The sequence below is a fragment of the Oryctolagus cuniculus genome, chromosome 2, assembly GCF_051225735.1.
Source record: "Oryctolagus cuniculus isolate XC-2025 breed Fujian yellow rabbit chromosome 2, ASM5122573v1, whole genome shotgun sequence".
Taxonomy (NCBI): Eukaryota; Metazoa; Chordata; class Mammalia; order Lagomorpha; family Leporidae; genus Oryctolagus; species Oryctolagus cuniculus.
In genome coordinates this window covers 122,740,192-122,757,350 of record NC_142868.1, presented here as the reverse complement: position 1 = coordinate 122,757,350, position 17,159 = coordinate 122,740,192, and the positions used below count along the sequence as shown (strand labels likewise).

The following is a 17,159-nucleotide window of genomic DNA, read 5'->3' as shown; positions in this document are numbered from 1 at the left end:
TAACTGGGGCCGGCACTGTGGCTCAGCGGGTTAATACCCTGGCCTGAAGCGCCGGCATCCCATATGGATGCCGGTTTGAGACCTTGCTGCTCCACTTCCCATCCAGCTCTCTGCTATGGCCTGGGAAAGCAGTAGAAGATGGCCCAAGTCCTTGGGCTACTGCACTCACGTGGGAGACCCAGAAGAAGCTCCTGGCTCCTGGCTTCAGATCAGCACAGTTTCAGCCATTGTGGCAGATTGGAGAGTGAACCATCGGATGGAAGACCTCTCTCTCCTCTCTCTTCTTTTTCTCCTCTCTCTCTGTGTAACTCTGACTTTCAAATAAATAAGTAAATCTTAAAAAAAAAAAAAAACAAAAAACACAGATAGTTGTAACTTCAAGCAGCAGAAGAAGGCCCAAGTGCTTGGGCCCCTGCCACCCATGTGGGAGTCCCAGTTCCAGGCTCTGGGCTTCAGCCTAGCCCTGCCTCGCCTAGTTGTTGCAGCCATTTGGGGAGTGAACCAGTGGCCTGAAGGTACTTTTCTCTGTTGCTGTGCCATTCAGATAAACAAATGAATAAATATTTTTATAAAAAGAAAAGAATAATTTAGGTAGAGTTATATTTGATTATCAACCTTTGAAAAACATTAAAACCTGCTTTAAGAATAACTCCTCAACTTCAGGTTCCATTCTACATTATATGATTGATGAAATTAGGGTGTTAAGGGGCGGGGCCAGCACTGTGGCAAAGAAAGTTAAGCCACTGCCTGCAGTGCCGGCATCTTATATAGGCGCCAGTTTGTGTCTCGAGTGCTGCACTTCCAATCCAGCTCTCTGCTGATGTGCCTATAAATGCAGCAAGAATTGCCCAAGTGCTTGGGCCCCTGTACCCATGTGGCAGACGCTAATGAAGCTCCTGGCTTCATTTGTTGCCATCTCAGGGGTGAACCAGTGGATTGGAAATTGATCTCTCTCCCTCCTTCTCTCTATTTGTCTTTCCAATAAATTTTAAAAAAAATTTAAAGAAATTAAGGTATTAAAAGGTATTAAGGTATTAAAAAGTTAAAAAGTTGGGGCAAATAATAAACATGATGTTAAATATATATCTTTAAACCATGATAAATTAAAAATTCTGAAGACATCCACTTCTGAAAACAGAAATGTCTGATTGTTATTGGAGATAGGTTTCCAGGATAAACATTGGGCCCAGTGGTTAAGATGCCACTTGGGATGCCTGAGTCCTATATTTGAGTACCTGGGTTTGAGTCCCAGCTCTGCTTCCAATTCCACTTTTCTGCTGATTTGTCACAAGGTATCAGATAATGACTCAAGTAGTTGGGATCCCTGCCACCTATGTGGGAGACCTGGATTGAGTTCCAGGCTCCTGACTTTGGCCTGATCCAACCCCAGCTGTTACAAACATTTGGGAATGAACCAGGAATGGGAGAGCTCTTTTTCTCTGCCTTTCAAATAAATAAAAAACCTTTTGTAAAAGATACATTTCATTCCCACTCTAATGGGAAAGGGAGGAGGAAGAAGGGTTGAAACATGGGTGCCATGGAGGGAAGTATCACTGTGTTCCTAAATCTGTATATATGAAATACATGAAACTTGTATAACTTAAGTAAAAAATAAAACAAATTTAAATACAAATTTAAAAAAAGCAAACAGTGACTCTGAAGCTGTAAATATTTGAAACCTGTTTTGATCAGTATCAATTCTAAAATGACTTTAGCAGTGACTCTTGGAAGTAATGGGTCAAAACTGTCTTGAGGAAAAAAAATCAAATTATAACTAAAAAAATTAATGTAAAAACCTTGAGAAAAAAAAGGGTAAGTTTCAGGACAAGCACTGTGGTGCTGCTGATAAAGCCGTGGTACCTGCATCCCATATGGGTGCCAGTTTGAGTCCTGGCTGCTCCACTTCGATCGAGCTCTCTGCTAATGCACCTCGGAAAACAGCCGATGATGACCCAAGTGCTTGGCCCCAAAAGAAGCTTCTGGCTTTGGTTTGGTCCAGCCACAGCTATTATGGCCATTTGGGGAGTGAACCAGTGGATGAAAGACCTTTCTCTCCCTCTCTTTCTCTCTGCCTCTGCCTCTCCATAACTCTGCCTTTCAAATAAATCTTTTTTTTTTTTTTAAGTTTTAATAGGTAACCACTCATATGACTGTATACCCTTGTGTGTCTCAGTTTATTAATTAGTAAAAGAACAACAGTTGATTGATTAAGTCTTTAGCAGGTGCCTTGGGCATCAAATCATTAAACAATAGTTGGTTATTTTATTTTTTTTATTTGAGAGGCACAGGCAGAAAGAGACAGCGAACTCCTGTCTGCTGATTCACTCCCCAGATGCCCATGCCATCTGGGGATGAGCCCAGGCTATTGCATTAAACTCAGTCTGAAGCTCCCACATGGGTGGCAGGAACCCCATTATTTGAGCTGGTACTGCTGTCTCCCAGATTCTTCATTAACAGGAAGCTAGGGTTGGGAACCAGAGGCAGAAATTGAACCTAGGCGTTTTTTTGGTAGGATATTGGCATACTAACAGCTCTGCAAAATGCCTGCTTCACCAATTGGTTATTGAGAGAATGCTGCTGTGCAAAGATGATTGGCAAAAGATTATCCTGTGCCATGTTCAGGTTTTTTAAGTGTGTTAATTTTCAAATCAGACAGTGCAAGTTTGAAAATGTATTTTTTTTTTTTAAGATTTCATTTATTTATTTGAGAGATGCAGTTACAGACAGTAAGAGGGAGAGACAGACAGGTCTTCCATCTGCTGGTTCACTCCCCAAATGACCGCAACAGCTGGAGCTGAGCCAATCCAAAGCCAGGAGCCAGGAGTTTTCTTCTGGGTCTCCCACATGGTTGCAGGGGCCCAAATGTCCAGGTCATCTTCCGCTGCTTTCCCAGGCCATAGCAGAGAGCTGGATCAGAAGAGGAGTAGCAACCTACTGCGCCACAGTGCTGGCCCCAAAAATGTATTATTTTTAACTAGTATTCTGCCCTACAAAGTATTATGAATTGCTCATGTAGGCTCTACATACTTTCACAAAAATTATTGCATTCCCTAAAGAATTTTGTGTTTTGGGAGAACGAGAATTTAAAGCAAGTTCTGTCTGCCTTGTCTACACTCCACCACAGACCTGTCTTCAACAAGGAGCAGTTTTCTGTCCAGAGTACGTTGTTTAAAACAAGTAAATTGAGTTGTACATGAAAATACTGGTTTTCTTATTTCTACCAAATTGTAATCACAAAACTGTGGCTGACAAAGGATTCCGTTCTTTTTTTTTTTTTTTTTTTTTTTTTTTTTTTTTTTTTTGACAGGCAGAGTGGACAGTGAGAGAGAGAGACAGAGAGAAAGGTCTTCCTTTGCCGTTGGTTCACCCTCCAATGGCCGCCGCGGCCGGCGCGCTGCGGCCGGCGCACCGCGCTGATCCGATGGCAGGAGCCAGGAGCCAGGTGCTTTTCCTGGTCTCCCATGGGGTGCAGGGCCCAAGCACCTGGGCCATCCTCCACTGCACTCCCTGGCCACAGCAGAGAGCTGGCCTGGAAGAGGGGCAACCGGGACAGAATCCGGCGCCCCGACCGGGACTAGAACCCGGTGTGCCGGCGCCGCTAGGCGGAGGATTAGCCTAGTGAGCCGCGGCGCCGGCCCATGGATTCCGTTCTTAAAAGCCTGTTTCTCACCAACCACCCCATTACTACGTTGTTAAAACTTGAAACCGAGCTTTCCTGGGCCGATGTGGCTGCCTGGCTGCTGTTTCCTAGAAGTACCTGGCACAAGGTTTTAACCTACATAATTTCTCCACCTGTAGGGGGAGAGTACCTGTTGTTCACCCCCTTCTTTTTCCTTCTCTTCTTTCCTTGTTCAATCAATCTTAAATTAATGTGTTATATACAGATATTAATCCCCCTTTCCCTTTTCTCTAATTACTACAGAAAAAAAGTCCCCTTCTCTCTTTCACACTTCATTCATTCAGCAGGTATTCATTGAGTCCACACATCATCCCAGGCTCCTTATAGCCATGTTGTTCACCTTCTTTTTGTGAGTCAGAAAACAGCTCTACTTATGGCTGAGTATAACAGTAGATGGAGTGCTATAGAAACTTCTCTGTTAACAGATAAGAGCCTCTGAAAGGCTGTTCTCAGCTCACTCATGAGCAAGCCCACTGTTACTTAGGTTTCTGTTTGCAGGCCAAGGATGCATTTCTATGAACTAAGTATAGAGCAGTTCTTTACAATCAAGCACATCAAGTGACTGTTCCAAAATGGACTAACTTCCTCTGCATTGTCAACTTTTAAAAATGAATTAACTTCCTTCTTTGACAAAGTTCATAAGGAATTTCTTAAATATGCAGCCCCTGTCTTTCCATCCACTTTGTTGGGTAGGTTTAAACCAGCCTTGAATCATCTACAGCCACAAAACTTCTATCACTTTCCACCTATCTCCAAACCTGTAGAAATTGATGGAATTAGTAATGTATGTAAAGCATCTGGCACATAAGTAATGAAGGAAGTTGCTGCTAATACCACTGAAGTGTCAGCTGTGTGTGGCAAATATTTTTATTCATTGCTATGCCCCCCAGAATTTTGTTGTTGTTGTTGTTTAGAGAGAAGGCAAAGCTCCCACTCATTGGTTCACCCTCCACATCATGTCCACATTGGCTATGGTTGGGCTGAGCCAAAACTGGTAGTGGGGAACTCAGTTTAGGTCTCCCATGTGGTGGTAGGAACCAATAAACTGGAGCCATCGGGGCCAGCACTGTGGCATAGTAGGCTAAGCCTCTGTCTGCGGCCCCAGCATCCCATATGGGCGTCGGTTCATGTCTTCGGCTGTTCCTCTCTGATCCAGCTCTCTGCTTGTGGCCTGGGAAAGCAGAGGAAGATGATCCAAGTGCTTGGGCTCCTGTACCCACGCAGGAGACCTGGAGGAAGCTTCTGGCTCCTGGTTTTGGATCTACTCAGCTCTGGCCTTTTCGGCCATTTGAGGAGTGAACCAGCAGATGGAAGACCTTTCTGTCTCTCACTCTCTCTGTAACTCTATTTCTCAAATAAAATCTTAAAAAAAAATCAACAATTGGAGCCATCACTGCTGCCTCCCAGTGCATGCATTAGCAGGCAACTGAGATGAGGAGCCAGAGCCATGAGTCAGATGCAGGCATGCCAGTGTGGGGCCTGGGTGTCTTGACTGTTAGACGAAATGCCCAGTCCTCCTGCTGCCAACTCCAGCAAAGTTGTTTGTCATTTTTGTATCCTGGCACAAATGAGGATACTTCAGAAAGTTCATAGTAAAACATGTTTGTTTTGGTGCAAAAAAAATTTGAAATTCATGCATGATTTTTTCACAGTATGCATTTGCCACAATCTTTTTGAAGAACCCTCATAGTTGATACTCTATAAATAATGAAAGAATGAATGGGTGAATGCTTCTTTTTGTCATGTTTCATAGAACCTGCAAAATTGCACCTGAATAAAGTAGAAAAGCTGACTCCCAGTATGGAAAAGGTTGTGGGATTTTTTTTTTTTTTTTTAAGGATTGTTTGTTTATTTGAAAGACAGAGATCTCCCATCCACTCATGTACTCCCCAAGTGGCCACAAAGGTCGGCACTGGGCCAGTCTGAAGCCAGGAGCCTGGAACTCCATCTGGGTCTCTGTCTGGCAGGGATCCAGATACTTGGGTCATTTTCCACTGCTTTCCCCAGCACGTTACTGGGGAGCTGGATCACGAGTGGAACAGTCAAGACTTGATCCTGTGCTCATATGGATGCCAGCGTGGCAGGGGGCAGCTTAACCTGCTGTGCAACGAGGTTGTTGCACTTAGTTTCGGACTAAGTGTGAAGAGCATGCATTGCAAATCTGCTTACCAAGCTTCCCATGTTTGCCCTACCCTAATGTTCTTCTCAGTCGCCCAGTTCTTTCTTCATGATCTTCCTCTCCTCTGACTACATATGCTTTTCTTGCTTTCCTTTCCCTGTTCCTGGGATCTCTTTAGCTATATTTGTATGGATCACTGTACCCTATTACCCTATTTTCTCTCGAGTCTCTCCCTTGAAAACATGGCAGAGTTTTAAAATACATACGTAAAATGGTGTATATATCCGGCAGCCCCTTATGGGTGCTGGTTCCAGACCTGGCTGCTCCACTTTTGATCCAGCTCCCTGTGGAAGATGGCCCAAGTACTTGGTCCCCTGCACCCACGTGGGAGACCCAGAAGAAGCTCCTGGCTCCTGGCTTCAGATGGGCCCATCACAGCCATTTGTGGAGTGAACCAGCACATGAAAGATCCCCCCCACCCCCGTAACTCCTTTCATGTAAAACAAATAAATCTCTAATAAAATAAAAGTAAAGTTGAGTTGTTGTTGTTGTTGTTGTTGTTGTTGTTGTTGTTGTTTTTTTAAAGAAATCCCTAAAGCTACTTTATAATTTTTGCAAGGCAGGCTTCTTTTTTCACTTTGATTCTCTGTAGAAAGGTAAGCAACTTAGAGCTACTCCTACTCTAAGCACCCAGCTTGTGAAAAATTATAAAATTAAATTTCTAGGGCCAGTGCTGTGGCTTAGTGGGTAAAGCGAATGCCTGTATCCCATTTGGGTGCCAGTTCGAGTTCCAGCTGCTCCACTTCCAATTCAACTCCCTGCTAATGTTTCCCAGAGAGCAGCAGAGGTTGGCCCAAGTATCTGTGCTCTGTACCCATGTGGGAGACCTGGAAGAAGCTCTGGCTCCTGGCTTTTAAATCAGCATAGCTCAGGCGCTCAGGCCATTGCAGCCATTTGGGAAGTGAACTAGCAGGTGGAAGATATTCTCTCTCTAACTCTCTCTCTCTCTAACTCTGCCTTTCAAATGAATAAATAAATCTTTAAAAAAAATTAGATTCTTCCTAACAGCAGTTTTCCTTTTGGAAATATCCTTTGATCATTATCTTTATATGAGGTAATTCTGGCTACTTCTGCTTTTCACTGAGCTGCTGCAGTTCATTTATTTGTTTTTGTGTTCATCTGAGGTCCTCTTCAAAGGGTTATAGATTTTCCAAATGCCTAAATGCAAAGAGCCCATTCTTGGGAATTATCTTTATTGTTGTAGTTCTTTTAGTATAGTTCTCTATGCAGTTTGTTAAGAGTATTTTATAGCATATATATGTAATATACGGACTTACCCTTTTTTGGAAAAGTCATGGCAACTGGAAAGATACAGAGGACTCAAAGAGATAATACTCTGACATTTCATAAAAATAAAAGACTCCAAATGACGTGGTGTTGCAGTTGATTTCTCAACAGTGTTGCAGTGGATTTGTTTCTGAGTGGAGGGAGCGTGGTGGGGGCAAGAGGCGCGGAGTCACCACACAGACCCCGGGAGTCGGGTGAAAGTGGGCTTGAGGCAAGCAGCCCGCAGACTCCTTTATTTCAGTTAGTACAACAGCTTATATAGTCAAGACCAGCCAATCCGGTCAAGGGGCGGTCTATGCCCCAACGAATCACAGCCTGTTGCCAGGCAGGCTCCATTGCCAGGTGGGATTCAAAGCCATTCCTGAAGCCGGCGCCGCGGCTCACTAGGCTAATCCTCCACCTTGCGGCGCTGGCACACCGAGTTCTAGTCCCGGTTGGGGCGCTGGATTCTGTCCCGGTTGCCCCTCTTCCAGGCCAGCTCTCTGCTGTGGCCAGGGAGTGCAGTGGAGGATGGCCCGAGTACTTGGGCCCTGCACCCCATGGGAGACCAGGATAAGTACCTGGCTCCTGCCATCGGATCAGCGCGGTGCGCCGGCCGCCGCGGCCATTGGTGGGTGAACCAATGGTAAAGGAAGACCTTTCTCAGTCTGTCTCTCTCACTGTCCACTCTGCTTGTCCAAAAAAAAAAAAACGATTCCTGAGTAACTGACGCCCACTTGCCAGCGGCCATCTTGGCATGGCCTTCTCATTCCACCACAACGTGGTATCTAGAAGTCAAAATTGTTGTCATGACAAATGCTGTATATACTCTAGAATCCGGGCTTCACATTTCAAATAGGGTCAATTTCCTGCTGTATTCGTTTTCACTGGGTTGACCGGTAACTTGTCCTTTATTGATCTTTACTTATCACCAACTCTCTATTCCTTACCTAAAAATTAATTCCAATAAAAAGTAAAAGCTGTACTAAAATGGTATTTTCCCCTTTAAAAAGCTATCAGGGGGACTGGCGCTGTGGCGCAGCAGCTTAAAGCCCTGACCTGAAGTGCTGGCATCCCATAGGGGCGCCAGTTTGAGTCCTGGCCAGTCCACTTCTGATCCAGCTCTCTGCGGTGGCCTGGGAAAGCAGTGGAAGATGGCCCAAGTCCTTGGGCCCCTGCACCCTTGTGGGAGACCCAGAAGAAGCTCCTGGCTCCTGGCTTTGGATCGGCACAGCTCCAGCCATTGCAGTCAATTGGGGAGTGAACCGTCAGATGGAGGACCTCTTCCCCTATCCCCTGCCTCTTCTCTCTCTGTGTAACTCTGACTTTCAAATAAATAAATAAATCTTAAAAAAAAAAAAAAAGCTATCAGGAGGGACTGGACTGTGGTGCAACAGGTTTAGCTGCCACTTAATGATGCCTACATCCCATATCAGAGCACTGGTGAATTCTGGCTGCTTTGCCTCCAGTCCCATTTCCTGCTAATGTGCCTAGGAAAGCAAGGCCCAAGTCCTTAGGTCCCTGCCACCCATGTAAGAAACCCAGATGGAGTTCCTAGCCCCTAGCTTCGCCCTGCCCAGACCAGGCTTTAGTGACCATTTGGGGAGTGAACCAATGAGTGGAAAAATCTCAATATCTGCCCCCTCCCATCATTATGCCTTTTTTTTTTTGTTTTTTGTTTTTTGTTTGTTTGTTTGTTTTTTGTTTTTTGTGCAGAGTTAGACAGTGAGAGAGAGAGAGAGAGAGAGAGAGAGAGGTCTTCCTTTTCTGTTGGTTCACCCCCCAAATGGCTGTCACGGCCGGCACACTGCACTGATACGGAGCCAGGTGCTTCCTCCTGGTCTCCCATGCGGGTGCAGGGCTCAAGCACTTGGGCCATCCTCCACTGCCTTCCTGGGCCACAGCAGAGAGCTGGACTAGAAGAGGAGCAACCGGGCCAGAATCTAGCACCCCAACCAGGACTAGAACCCGGGGTGCCAGTGCCACAGGCGGAGGATTAGCCAAGTGAGCCGCGGCGCTGGCCTATGCCTTTTGAATGTATGAATAAATAATATGTCAGGAAAAAAAAGTTAAGGAAATAAATATCAAAACCTCTTTCATAATTTTTTCTTTTATGAAAAACAAATCTAAGGGTCAGTGCTGTGGCACAGCGGGTTAACACCCTGGCTTTAAGCACTGACATCCCATATGGGCGCCGGTTCTAGTCCCGGCTGCTCCTCTTCCAATCCAGCTCTCTGCTATGGCCTGGGAAAGCAGTGGAAGATAGCCCAGATCCTTGGGCCCCTGCACCCACGTAGGAGACCCAAAAGAAGCTCCTGGTTCCTGGCTTCGGATTGACGTAGCTCCAGCCTTTGTGGCCATCTGGGGAGTGAACCAGTGGATGGAAGACCCCTCTCTCTCTGCCTCTCTCTGTAACTCTGTCTTTCCAATAAATAAAAAGAAAAACAAATCTGTTCTCACTAGAGGGCATATTCTCATTCATATTCTCTCTCTTTCTCTCTTTCTTTCTCCAAGAGGAAGAAAGGCAGAACAACCAAGACAGTGGGCTCCCATGTGCTGCTTTACACCTCAGATGCATACAGTAGCCCGGGCTGGACTCCAGCTGGAGCCAGGATCTGGGAACACTATCCATATCACCTACCCAAGTAGCAAGAACCCAATTATTTGAGCCATCACTGTTGCCTCCCAGGATCTGAATTAGTAGGAAGCTGGGGTAAGGAACTGCTTAGAGTCCAGCTCAGATACTTCAGTGTGAGATGCAGGCATGTTAGCCACTAGGCTAAACGCCCACTCCTCCCTCAAATTTTCTTTCTGTTTTTAAATCATTTCTTTTGAAAAGTCAGATTGAAAGAGAGAGAGGAAGAGACAGAGAGATCTCCTATCCACTGGTTCTCTCCCCAGATGGTGGCCGGGAGCTTCATTTGTGTCCCTAGCATGGCTGGAGGGGCCCAAGGACTTAGACCATCTTCCACTGCTTTTCCCACACCTTTAGCAGGGAACTGGATCAAAAGTGGAGCAGCCAGGATACGAACCAGTGCCCATATAGAATGCCAGAGTCAGATGGCTGCTTTATCTGCTATGTCCAAACACAGACCCCCCTTTTCTCTTAACTTTTGTTGATACCTTTTATGTATGCTTCAGAACTGCTAGAAACACAGTAAATGCTGAGGATATGGATGTATTCAGATAAAAATTTCAGAAAGCCATTTTTGTATACACCATTGTTATCATTAGGTTTTACCTGTGTCAAAATTGAGCATTTTATCTTGCTAAGTGGTTAGGGATCATAAATATCCCACCTTGGGGTCCGCACTGTGGTGCAGTGGGTTAACGCCCTGGCCTGAGGTGCCAGCATCCCATGTGGGTGCCAGTTCCAATGTTCCACTTCCAATCCAGTGCTCTGCTATGGCCTGGGAAAGCAGTGGAGGATGGCCCAAGTCCTTGGGCCCCTGTACATGTGTGGGAGACCTGTGGGAGGCTCCTGGCTCCTGGCTTTGGATCAGCACAGCTCCAGCCATTGCAGCCAATTGGGGAGTGAACCATCAGATAGAAGACCTCTCTCTCTGTGTAACTCTGACTTTCAAACACATACATAAATCTTTAAAAAAAAAAAAAAAAACCCACCATAAATTTATGATGTGGTTTTTGCTAGTTAGCATTTTACAAACTAGTGATTGTCTGAACTTCTTTGTGATTCAGTAGGACTAAAGCTAGATTATTTAACAATAAGTTGCATATTCTGTTATTTGACTAACTCAGGTTTTACAGGATGTATGCAGTTAGGACAAGAGAAACCTAAACTTTTAAAAATCTGATAGATCTCAATGCTATCTAGACAAGTAGTGGTCTTCCAGCCTTGCCACTCAATAACTGAACTCTTACTTCTGTCATGATAATTTTCTGTAGAAGCTTTGATTATTATCTTGGATACAACTTCCTGGTATCTCTTCCGAAGCAGCTCCGTTCTTTCTGTGAAGGAGTCGTTAGTTTTCCTATGGCACCTCTCTGTTTGGGTTGTGATTTCCCTGAGCCTGCTGGTGACCAGGCAGAAATCCTGTTGTCACTCAAGGAACAGCAGCAAAGAGCTTGCTTATGGAAGGAACTGTAGATTACCTGTAGTTGACACTAAAGGAGCCAATTTTGTTAGTTTGTGCTGTAAAATGATAATAAATTCTGATAGCCATACATAGAAGGGACTCTGGTTTGCACAGGGCCTGAGGTCCCTTTCAATGCTAAATGAGAACAGCAGGCAGAGGGGGACAAGAGACTGCTGTTCAGAAACTGCCCATGGCTGTGCATGGCTTGTACTTTTTATGTAGAGACTTAGAGCTACTTTCAGATGAGAGGTGGTATGAAACCTTCCATAAAGTTAGATATTGACTTAACAAGTTTATGATGATAAAAGGAAATCAGAGGACAGAGCTTTTAGCAAAACAGTGAGAAAAGATAGCAGGCTATGAAGAACATTTATGACATTTTTGCTTCCCTGACTTCTTATCCATAAAGGGTCAACATAAAGGATCTAACTGTATTAGAAGTGAAGCCTGAGACCACCATTCCCACCCTTCACATGAACCATTTAGAGAGCTTTGAATTAGAATAGCAGACAAGGGGAAAGCACCGCCAGCATCTTCCTACTGAAAATGATGCGGCGTTTGGCAGGATTGCTGTGCTCAGTCCAGGACTTCTTTGCACTGCCAGTCAGCAGCCCACCACCAAAGAGAAGGCTGGCTAGACTGATGTCAGACCACACCCATAGTTAGGGTTCAGAGCTGAGTTCACTTCCCTGCACCTAAGTTCACACTACGTCTGCTTGTCAAGGTTGTTGTAACCCAGTCGTATTAAACTTTGATTTGTGAATTCAGATAAATATGAAGTTACTTCCAAAAGTTCATGGAAGATGGAATTAACCATTTAAAAGTTATTTTGCTCTTAAAGAATTTAAATACGTGTAGTTTTTTCATAATATGCATTTTCCATGAATTTTTTGAAGACTCCCCCCATTTATTTCTGTCCATACTTTTTACTGTTATGCTTAGAACATTCTTATACTTGGAAGCTAATTTTAAGTAGTTTAGTTTTGAAGCCTTCCATCTTTCCTGGCTCACATTTTCTTTCTCAGTGAAGTTTTTTTCTTTTTTTTTTTTTTTTTTTTTTTTTTGTCAACTGTTTATCCTCCGTTTAATTTTCTTAGTAGCACTTAATTTTCTAACATGTTTTGTAACTTTTTTTAAAGATTTATTTATTTATTTGAAAGTCAGAGTTACACAGAGAAGGAGAGGCAGAGAGAGAGAGAGAGAGAGGTCTTCCATCTGCTAGTTCATTCCCCAATTGGCTGCAAATGGCCTGAGGTGTGCCGATCCAAAGCCAGGAGCCAGGAGCTTCTTCCAGGTCTCCCACATGGGTGCAGGGGCCCAAAGACTTGGGCCATCTTCTACTGCTTTCCCAGGCCATAGCAAAGAGCTGGATCAGAAGTAGAGCAGCCAGACTCAAATAGGCACCCATAGGGATGCCGACACTGCAAGCACACCAGCCCCTGTAACTTTGTTTTTATTCTTGTCTTTACCCACCAAAATGTTGGGGGGGGAGGGGCTTTGTTTTGTTCAGTGCTGATCCCCAACACCTAGAACATATTACTTACTAGGTCATCACTATCTGCTGAATTTGCTGAAAAATTTCTGCCTTGATGCCATCATTTGACTCTCGTAATTTGGTGGAATCTCAATGTTACTTTGGAAAACTTAAAGAATATTTTGAGAACTAATTTCAAAGGGTCTGTATAATTTTTTCAAAGATTTATTTATTTATTTGAAAGTCAGAGTTACACAGAGAGAGGAGAGGCAGAGAGAAAGGTCTTCAATCTGCTGGTTCACTCCCCAATTGGCCGCAACAGCCGGAGCTGCGCCGATCCAAAGGCAGGAGCCAGGGAGCTTCTTCCAGGTCTCCTACGTGGGTGCAGGGGCCCAAGGACTTGGGCCTTCTTCTACTGCTTTCCCAGGCCATAGCAGAAAGCTGGATCCCATATGGGATGCCAGCATCTCAGGCCAGGGCATTAACCCACTGCACCACAGTGCTGGCCCCGGGTCTGTATATTTTTAAAACTTCTTTTTATTTATTTGAGGGGCAGAGAAACAGTTCCCATCGGTGGTACCTCCACCAAATGCCCACAAAGACAGGAAGTAGGCCAGGTAGAAACTGGGAGCTGGGGACACAGTCCAGGTCTCCCATGTGGGTGCAGGAAACCAACTACTTGACCATCACCACTGCCTCCCAGGGTCTTTGTTAGCAGGAAGCTGGTCAGGAACTAGAGCCAAGCATTGAATCATGAATATGGGACATGAGCATCTCAATTGACATCTTAATTACTAGGCCAAATGTCCTTCCCAAGGCTGTGAGTATTACTGAAATAAAATTATACACAGTTGACCCATCATATTCATAAGTTCCACATCTTGATAGATAAAGAAACTGATCAAGAAACAAAAAATCCCATGCTTTTTTTTTTTTTTTTTAATACTCATTCAGCAAACACTGAGGGTCTGTAATCTGCCAAAACTAAATGTGGATGGTTTTCTATTTTGAACTGACAGCCCATTGGTTGTATTGTAAACAGTCCCTGCTTCTTTTTTTTTTTTCCCCCACTTTCTTGGTTGGAAGAAAGGAAGTTTTATGTATACATAGAGTGTATGAGAATATTTGAAACGAACACATTCCCTTTGCTACATATAAAAAGAAAGTTAATTTTTAAGATCCCTAAGGATCTCTTAGCCCACCTCTACCCCCCTTATCTTCCTCAGGGAACCACTGATCAAAAATTTGTCAGTTCCTTATTTCCTATTTATAGTCTCACTGCATGTTTGATTACTTAAACTGGATTATTATTGTTTTCGAATACTATGTGTGTTCTCTTGAGACTTCCTTTCACTTACCTGAGTCTCCTAGATGGTTCTCCCCCATGGTATGACTCATTCATTTTGTTTTTTCTTTTTCTATTCATTCTATGAATATGAACTGTTGACAAGGCTTTAGGTCATTAACAGTTTGTTTCCCAGTTACAAAAAAAATTCTGTCAACATTGTTCTTTTCTTCTGGTCCACGAACAGAAGATTGCTCAGGAAATTTAATTGAGTAGACTTGTAGTGTCATAAGAAGCATGCATGTTTGTTTGGGGAAAAAAATTTAACAGCTGGAGACTTTTGTTTTATTTCTGTTTTTAATTTAAGAGTTCCCAGCTGCTGCTTCACTTCCTAAATGCCCACAGTGCCACAGGCCAAAACCAGGAGCTGGAAGCTCAATCCAGGCCTCCCTCATGGTAGGCGGGAATCTGGTCATTTGAGCCATCACCACTGCCTCAATTAGAAAATCAGGAACCAGAGGTTCCAGCATTGTAGTATTGCAGTTAAGCTGGCACCTGTGACACCAGCATCCTTTATGGGTGCCAATTGGAATCCCAGCTACTCCACTTCTCATCTAGCTTCCTGTACCCAGGTGAGAAACCTGGAAGACTCTGGGCTCCTGGCTTTGGCCTGGCATAGCCCTGGCCGTTGCCAACATTTGGGAAGTTAACCAGTGAATGAGATACCCCCCCACACACTGTAACTCTGCCTTTCAAATAAATAAAAACAAATCTTTAACAAAATGACAAAAAATCAGGAACAAGAGCCAGGAATTGAACCCATGTACTCTGTGGAACATAGTATGTCCTAACTGCCAGGCCAGATGCCCACCCCAGGAAGTATATGTGTTTAATTAGGCTAGAATGTGAACAGATTTTTCAGTGATGTTCTAATGTACACTTCACCAGCAAGGAATGAGTGTTTCTGTTGCTCTTTATCTCCATTAGTACTTGATATCATAAGACTTACAGTTTTCTGCCAAACCGGTAGATGTAAAATGATAAAATGATAGTTCATGATGGCTTTATCTGCACTTCTTTGATGACAGATGAGATTGTTTTTTCTTCAATTTATTGGCCATTTGTGTTTTATATTCTCTATAATGCCCATTGATATGATTGCCCATTTTCTTATTGATATGGCAGATGTCCTAATGTATTCTGAATGCCAGCTTTGCTTGCCATGTGTGTTGTACATATCACTAGTTTCTGAGCCTCATCTTCTCAGTCACTCCAAGGTGCTAAAAGCTGGGAGGAAAGTCTTCATTTTAATGTGGTTGTATTTCTTTTAGTGGCTTAGACTGTATGTTTGAGGCAAAGGGAGATTTAAAAATGCTTTATAATCTGAGCTCATGAAAATATTTCCCTCTGTTCTCTAGAGAGTTTTTAATTTTTCTTTTACATTTGTCTTTAACCTATCTGGAGTTGACTTTTGTGTATAGGATATAGGGAAGAGATCTAATTCTGCTTTTCCTACATGTGGATTATCACCTGTAGATACCAGTTATTGTCTAGTCCCTCTTTTCCCTGCTGATCTGTAGTGACCCTGATGTCATGAAAATTTTCAGCACTTTCTGTTACTGCTCTTTCTATTGTATTGCATAGGTCATTTTGTTTCGTACAAATACATTCTATCTTAATCACTGCAGCTTACATTGTATTTGTTACTGTAGCTCTTGATAATGTTAAATAAGTCCCTCCATCTTTTTCTTCAGGAGTGTCTTGACTGTTCTTGTAACTTGTGGAGAAATTTGAGTCAGCTTGTTCTATGAAAATTACTTTGTGATTTTAATTAGAACTATATTAATTCATGGATCAACTTAAGAATTGATCCTTGGGGGCCAGCGCCATGGCACACTAGGTTAATCCTCCGCCAGCGGCGCCAGCATCCCATATGGGCGCTGGTTCTAGTCCCACTGCTCCTCTTCCAATCCAGCTCTCTGCTATGGCCTGCGAAGGCAGTGGAGGATGGCCCAAGTCCTTGGGCCCTGCACCCACATGGGAGACCAGGAAGGAAGCACCTGACTCCTGGCTTCAGATCAGCGCAGCTCCGGCTGTTACGGCCATTTGGAGAGTGAACCAGTGGAGGGAAGTCCTTTCTCTCTCTCTCTCCCTCCCTCCCTCCCTCCCTCTCTCTGTAGCTCTGTCAGATTAATAAATAAAATCTTTAAAAATAATAATAATAATTTGTCCTTTATTAAGAACCTAGTAGTCCATGAATCTGGATTTTTTAAATTGTTTTTTAAAGATTTATTTATTTACTTGTAAAAGTTACAGAGAGAGAGAGAGAGAGAGAGAGGGCTTTCATCTGCTGGTTCACTCCCCAATTGGCCACAATGGCCGGAGCTGGGCTAATCCGAAACCAGGAGCCAAGTTTCCCACGTGGGTGCAGGGGCCCAAAGAATTAGGCCATCTTCTACTCCTTTCCGAGGCCATAGCACAGAGCTGGATCAGAAGTGGAGCAGCCAGGACTTAAAACTGGTGCCCATATGGGTTACCAGCACTGTAGACAGCAGCTTTACCCCCTATGCCACAGCGCTGGCCCCTGAATATTTTTTAATGTCTTTGAATACATTTTTCTAAGTCTTTGGTTAGATTTGTTCATAGACACTTTTTAAAAATGCTGTTGCAAATAACATTTTTTATAGAAGATACATAAGTGAAAGTTCACCATTTTAATGCTTTCTGAGTGTGTAATTCAGTGGCATTAAGTACATTCATATCTTTGTCCTCTATCACCACCATCCAGCTCCAGGATTTTTCTGTCATCTCAAACTGAAAACTGTATCCATTAAGTGGTAACTCAATTCTGCTTTTCCCAGCCCCTGGTAACTGCTATTCAGCTTTATGAATGTGACTAATATAGGTGGAATCCTAAATGGCATGATTTTTTATAGTTCAATTTTTGCTACATATTTTTTGAAATCTAGAAATTGATTAGTTCATTTTTGGATCTGCTGGTTGCCTTGTTCGAACTTCTCTTTTATTTCTTTTAACCTATTGGGAATTGTTACTTGTATCCTGTTCTGATAGGAACTCTTACAGTCTGATTCTGCTAACTCTTTGGTGGTGCTTTTTTGTATATTTTATGATTTAAATGGAAATCATTCCTTTTAAGTTTATGTTGGCCAGATTCTTGG

General features: G+C 43.5%; 1 protein-coding gene across 3 annotated transcripts in view; it reads left to right on the top strand.

The window, feature by feature from the left end:
• KCMF1 (potassium channel modulatory factor 1) overlaps nt 1–17,159 on the top strand; it is an 86,248-nt gene that overhangs the window by 40,012 nt on the left and 29,077 nt on the right. The window lies entirely within an intron of this gene.